The sequence below is a fragment of the Pseudophryne corroboree genome, chromosome 9, assembly GCF_028390025.1.
Source record: "Pseudophryne corroboree isolate aPseCor3 chromosome 9, aPseCor3.hap2, whole genome shotgun sequence".
NCBI classification, from domain to species: Eukaryota; Metazoa; Chordata; class Amphibia; order Anura; family Myobatrachidae; genus Pseudophryne; species Pseudophryne corroboree.
In genome coordinates, this window is record NC_086452.1 from 187861406 (window position 1) to 187868281 (window position 6876).

The following is a 6876-nucleotide window of genomic DNA, read 5'->3' on the forward strand; positions in this document are numbered from 1 at the left end:
AAGAGACATGGACAATACGGTGGCATCCCAGAGAGTAATGGTGTTGTTTTTAGCACGTGTTATTTCTAATAGGTGCATTTTTAAAAATATAGTATATCCGTTGTGGATGTGGAAAATGATCTTCAAAAATGTTGTTTTATTATTTAATTAGCGAGCAGATAAGCAATAATAGTTATACTGTCTAATTGGTGGAGCTGTCGATAATTGATGTTTGTTTGATTAAAAAAATATTATGTTTATTTAGTGGCTATAATAGGCAGTAATAGTTATACTGTCTATTAGGTGGAGCTGTCAATAATTGATGTTCGTTTGATTAAAAATATATTTTATTTATTCTTCTTTGTTTGGTCATGCGTATTTCTGATTTATTGTTCCTGATTTCTTGGTTTTTCTAAGTTTTAAACCTGAATGTTTCTCCTGGTGGGTTAATCATTTTTCCACTTGTGTCCCAGGTGGGTTGTCCCACATCACCACCAAGGTGCTGTCGCAGGTGACATTACTGCACCTAGGGTTCATAGATGGTCCCCCGATCTATTACTTGCTAGGCCCAAACCTCTTTACTTCCGAGTTCGGAATGGGATCGGGTGGTTTGTGAATGGTATGGCAGTATTTCACTTGATGGCAACCCTGGTGGTGTGGGGGTGTCCTGTCTGGAATTTCTGTGGTATTGGTTAGTCCCCCAAGAAACTGCTGAGCTCAAAGTCTATATTTAGACCCTTTGGCGCTAGGGTCTGCATATTGTATATCCACTTTGTCTCCTCTCTGGACATAGTTTTGATGTAGTCTCCACCCCGCCAAGGTGTCTTTACTTTCCTAATTGCTAAGAAATTTAAAAGGCTTCCATCATGCTTATGCTTCTTTTTGAAGTGATCTGAAATGCTGTGTGTCTCTATTTCATTGTCAATATTCCTTAGATGTTCGCTTATCCTTGTTTTTAGGCTTCTTGTGGTCCGTCCTATATATTGTAGGTTGCAAGGGCAGGTTATCAAATATATTACTCCTGTTGTGTCGCAGGTCATTTTGTCTTTTATTTTGAAGATTTCTTTGGTTTCGTTCGATATAAAGTTATTTATTGGTTTGGTGCTTCTCCGTTTGCACGTTTTGCATGCTTTACATCTTGTGCAGTGATAGAATCCAGGTGTATTGTCATTTATCCAAGTTCTTTCTTCCTTCTTTTTCTCTTCCGGTAGAAAGCTAGATACTAATTCTTGTTTTATGTTAGGTGCTTTTCTGTAAACCAACCTTGGGCGGTCTTGTGTGTATTCTTTGATTTCCTCATCACGTCTGAGTAGATGCCAGTTCTTGTTGATTATTTTTTCAAAGTGTTTGTGCTGACTGTTATAGTTGGTGATGAAAATTACTTCTTTCAGTTCCTGGTTGTTCCTTTCTTTGTATTTGAGGAGATCTTCCCTTTTTGTTTCTTTTGCTACTTCTATAGCTTTATGAACGGTGTCTTTGTCGTAGTTCCTATCAAGAAATTTCTCTTCTAATGTCCGGATTTGGTCCTCAAAGATGATGTTTTTGGAACAATTCCTCTTGAATCTTTTGAATTGCCCCCCAGGTATTCCTCGTAGCCAGTCGTAAGTTACTAAGATGTAGTTGTCCTCCCATTTTATTTCGTCCAGTAATTTCAATATTTGAGTGGTGTCTCTGAGATAGCTTCTTTGTGTGGTTACTGTTCCCTGTAATATGTTATCTATGTATTCTGATAAATGAGTGGTGAGTGATCCAATTCCTGATACTATTGGTCGGCCTGGTGGGTTGGTGGTGTCCTTATGGATTTTTGGTAAAAAATAAAAGGACAACTACATCTTAGTAACTTACGACGTAAAATCATTATACACATGTATAGACCACCAGAATGGATGTATGGCCATTACACAAATCCTAGGAAACCAATCAGACCTACCAGAAGAACAGATAAATTTCGTGATAGAAGGTATACAATTCATTCTTAACCACAACGTATTCTGGTACAATAAGACCCACTACAGACAAGTCCGCGGGACCGCTATGGGTACGAAATTCGCACCAAGTTACGCGAATCTATTTATGGCGCAGTGGGAGGAAGACTACATTTGGAATAATAACAGCCTATTAGGACACATAGCACTTTGGAAACGCTACATCGATGACATCATAGTCATCTGGACAGGACCACTCAACAAACTCATGGAATTCTCAAAATATATCAACACCAACAATCTGAATTTGGAATTTACAGAAACACACAGTTGCGAAACAATCAATTTTCTGGACTTAACAATTTACATTGAAAACAGAACAATACAGACAAAGATCTTTATCAAGCCCGTGGACTGCAACAACTACATACCAGCAACCAGCAACCATCATAAAAACTGGCTACGAGGAATACCTGGGGGGCAATTCAAAAGATTCAAGAGGAATTGTTCCAAAAACATCATCTTTGAGGACCAAATCCGGACATTAGAAGAGAAATTTCTTGATAGGAACTACGACAAAGACACCGTTCATAAAGCTATAGAAGTAGCAAAAGAAACAAAAAGGGAAGATCTCCTCAAATACAAAGAAAGGAACAACCAGGAACTGAAAGAAGTAATTTTCATCACCAACTATAACAGTCAGCACAAACACTTTGAAAAAATAATCAACAAGAACTGGCATCTACTCAGACGTGATGAGGAAATCAAAGAATACACACAAGACCGCCCAAGGTTGGTTTACAGAAAAGCACCTAACATAAAACAAGAATTAGTATCTAGCTTTCTACCAGAAGAGAAAAAGAAGGAAGAAAGAACTTGGATAAATGACAATACACCTGGATTCTATCACTGCACAAGATGTAAAGCATGCAAAACGTGCAAACGGAGAAGCACCAAACCAATAAATAACTTTATATCGAACGAAACCAAAGAAATCTTCAAAATAAAAGACAAAATGACCTGCGACACAACAGGAGTAATATATTTGATAACCTGCCCTTGCAACCTACAATATATAGGACGGACCACAAGAAGCCTAAAAACAAGAATAAGCGAACATCTAAGGAATATTGACAATGAAATAGAGACACACAGCATTTCAGATCACTTCAAAAAGAAGCATAAGCATGATGGAAGCCTTTTAAATTTCTTAGCAATTAGGAAAGTAAAGACACCTTGGCGGGGTGGAGACTACATCAAAACTATGTCCAGAGAGGAGACAAAGTGGATATACAATATGCAGACCCTAGCGCCAAAGGGTCTAAATATAGACTTTGAGCTCAGCAGTTTCTTGGGGGACTAACCAATACCACAGAAATTCCAGACAGGACACCCCCACACCACCAGGGTTGCCATCAAGTGAAATACTGCCATACCATTCACAAACCACCCGATCCCATTCCGAACTCGGAAGTAAAGAGGTTTGGGCCTAGCAAGTAATAGATCGGGGGACCATCTATGAACCCTAGGTGCAGTAATGTCACCTGCGACAGCACCTTGGTGGTGATGTGGGACAACCCACCTGGGACACAAGTGGAAAAATGATTAACCCACCAGGAGAAACATTCAGGTTTAAAACTTAGAAAAACAAAGAAATCAGGAACAATAAATCAGAAATACGCATGACCAAACAAAGAAGAATAAATAAAATATATTTTTAATCAAACGAACATCAATTATTGACAGCTCCACCTAATAGACAGTATAACTATTACTGCCTATTATAGCCACTAAATAAACATAATATTTTTTTAATCAAACAAACATCAATTATCGACAGCTCCACCAATTAGACAGTATAACTATTATTGCTTATCTGCTCGCTAATTAAATAATAAAACAACATTTTTGAAGATCATTTTCCACATCCACAACGGATATACTATATTTTTAAAAATGCACCTATTAGAAATAACACGTGCTAAAAACAACACCATTACTCTCTGGGATGCCACCGTATTGTCCATGTCTCTTAAATTTATGAATTATAGACCTATTAATAATAAAGAAACAGGTCATTTCCTGTGATATCACTGCACTATCTGTCTAGGCACCTATTCAGTAGAAATAATATAATATTTATTCGTTTATAACAGCACCACTCCAACTATAAACTTTTCTAGGAAAACAACACCACGTTAGATACTTTGTTCCAGATTAACAGATTGTATCAGGAAACTTGCCTTCTAATGTAACAAAGTAATGTGCACGAAGAAAAATGAATCCGAAAATAGATCACTATTAAACAAACAGAAGACAATACTTCAAAGAAAGACAGCCCTTACAATAAAAATGCCAATTGCACTAATTGAAAGGAAATCAATTACAGCAGACTCAATCCTATTTAAGACAGCCCGAGACACACGTCATCACAACTGTCCCTGACGAAGCACAGCATCATTGGCCGAGTGAAACGCGTTGGACCACGCCCCCCTTTTTGTCCACCCGAAACCTGGAGATCCCGATTCCCTGGAAGACGCCGGCGAGACAACATCAAGGGAACCGGAGTTACAGGCGCCTGTAACAAACCACGGCTACGGAAGACAGAACACCTGCAGCACCGTCCAGACACACACGGACTCCCCAGCCCTGATTAGGGTGAAGACACGTAAGCTGATCACTTTTTTACTGTGACTACAAACTGCAAAACTGCCTTCACCGATTACCAGAAACTCTTTTTGAACCGGACCTCTGTGCAACGGCAATTAACCCTGCCGGGACTTCTTACAAATTACCCTAAAAAAAGAAAGGGACCGGTCTCCTTTTACTCTCATTCTTTTCCTTTTATTTTAAACACAGTGTTTTATTACGTTTTTTAACGTGTTTAACATGTTTAACACCATTAGATTTTAACTGGTATTTAGTATCAATATATATATATGTTTGTCAATTTTTTGTTAGCTAAATTCTCATTGCAAACAAGATACTGAACGCATAAGAGCACTCAGAACCATATTTTTAAACATTGCACCAAATAAACAATCTGCAATTTAGACACATCCCACTGCCTCCATACTCTTAATTTTTAATTTTTAATTTTTAATATTGCCTAATTATACACATCAGAATCTGTATCACCTTACAGTTTCAACTGTTAACCAGTAGCGCCAAAGGTTGGTCCCCCCCCCCCTAGATATTGTGAAACAAGGAAACAAACGAAAAGAGTTTCCTATTCCAAACCTGGGCTGCTCGGTCACACAAACACATAGATAGACATTTTTAGGGAGCGCAGAGCACACCCCCAGCTACACTTATTCAGTAACTGTTTGTCCCTCACAGGAGCTCCTGGCCCATCTAGTGCTGCAGTGCAATGGAAAGCTGATGCAATGCAAGATCACTGAAACTTTTCTTCTAACACCGCAAGGTCTTGCAATAACCCTACGCAGCACTTAGGAAAAGAAGATCACTGTACAACAAATGCGCATCTTCTAAATAAATAATCCCAAAATGTGAGACATAAATAATAAATCAAAATTAAGGTTGGCTAATTGGAGCCATTCATTTGAGTGAGTCCCTAACATGAAATAATTGAGAAGAACCTCTCTCTAATGCTCCGGCAGAACATATCACTTTTACCTCTCCAGCAGTTGCGCTGGATTATGATTCAAACTCCTCTAAATCACACTGACTTTGGCCACAAATGTAGTCTCTCCCCACTTTATTTAAAAACACTTTGGCAATTTCCATTTCCACCTTTGCGGTTATGTTTTCACAAATCTGTTTGTGATGTTGAAGCTTGTTTCATATCTGCCCTAGGCTTTCATTTAAACCTAGGATCAAGTACATCAGCTCCCCTGGAAATATACGGCAGCACCCCTTGACTTATACAGCATAGGCAGCACCCCTGAAGAATTACACAGCACAGTAGACAGGCAACAGTACCCTTGGACTTAAACGGCAGTGGGGCGGCACCCCTGGACTAATATGGCAGAGAGGCAGCACCCCATGTAGGGCAGCATCCCTGGCATGATGTGGCAAAAAAAGACATGCAAGATGGAATTGTCCTTTAGCCCTCCCCCCACCCTTATGTTGTATAAACAGGACATGCACACTTTAGCAAACCAATTATTTTAGCGACAGGGTCTGCCACGACTGTGGCTGAAATGATTGGTTTGTTTGTGCCCCCACCAAAAAAGAAGCAATTAATCTCTCCTTGTACAAACTGGCTCTACAGTGGCAAGATGTCATCCTCATCCTCAGATTCCCCCACACCCTTTAGTGTTTACATCGTCATCCTTACAGAGAAATAATATGCAAACAAAACCACATCATTTAGGTGTCAGTGGACTGCTTACGCTATTACCCAAAGTTTCGGAACTTGACAATGTCTTATGATAAATGTGCTGCAGGTGATGTATAAGGGAGGATATTCCTAGCTGGTTAACTTATTATGGATGGACAAATACAACAGATGTCTTGACACCTGTTGTCTGGATTTGTGGAGAAGTAATTCCACATTGAAGAGGTGGCTTTTTGGGTATTTTGCCCAGGCATGACAATGGGCTTTTTCATCCCATGGCCAACAACCGTCTCCACTGGTGCCTTATTCAAACTAACCACATCACCATCAGAATCCTCATTGTCAACTTCCTCCGCAGCGCCAGCTACACCCATATCCTCCTCATCCTGGTGTACTTCTAAAGTGACATCCTCAATCTCAATATCAGCAACTGTACTGGCGGTGCTCTTCCCAGCACTTGCAGAGGGTGTGCAAATGGTTTTAGGAGCCTCCTCTTCCCATACAGTGTTGTGAAGGTCAGGCCTAGACATCACAACCGCGGACAGTGCCAGCACCCCTATATTTTCACAACACCCCTGTAATTTTACAGCATACAAGACAAGGCCAGTGTACATTTATTTTCACTGCACCCCTGTATTTTTACAGCATACAGGACCAGTGTGCTTTTATTTT

At 39.6% G+C, this 6876-nt stretch overlaps 2 pseudogenes; one reads left to right on the forward strand and one right to left on the reverse strand.

Moving 5' to 3' along the window:
* Positions 1 to 493: 493 nt before the first annotated feature.
* On the reverse strand, positions 494 to 612 carry LOC134958987 (5S ribosomal RNA; annotated as a pseudogene).
* A 2714-nt stretch (positions 613 to 3326) lies between these two features.
* On the forward strand, positions 3327 to 3445 carry LOC134958988 (5S ribosomal RNA; annotated as a pseudogene).
* Positions 3446 to 6876: the final 3431 nt, after the last annotated feature.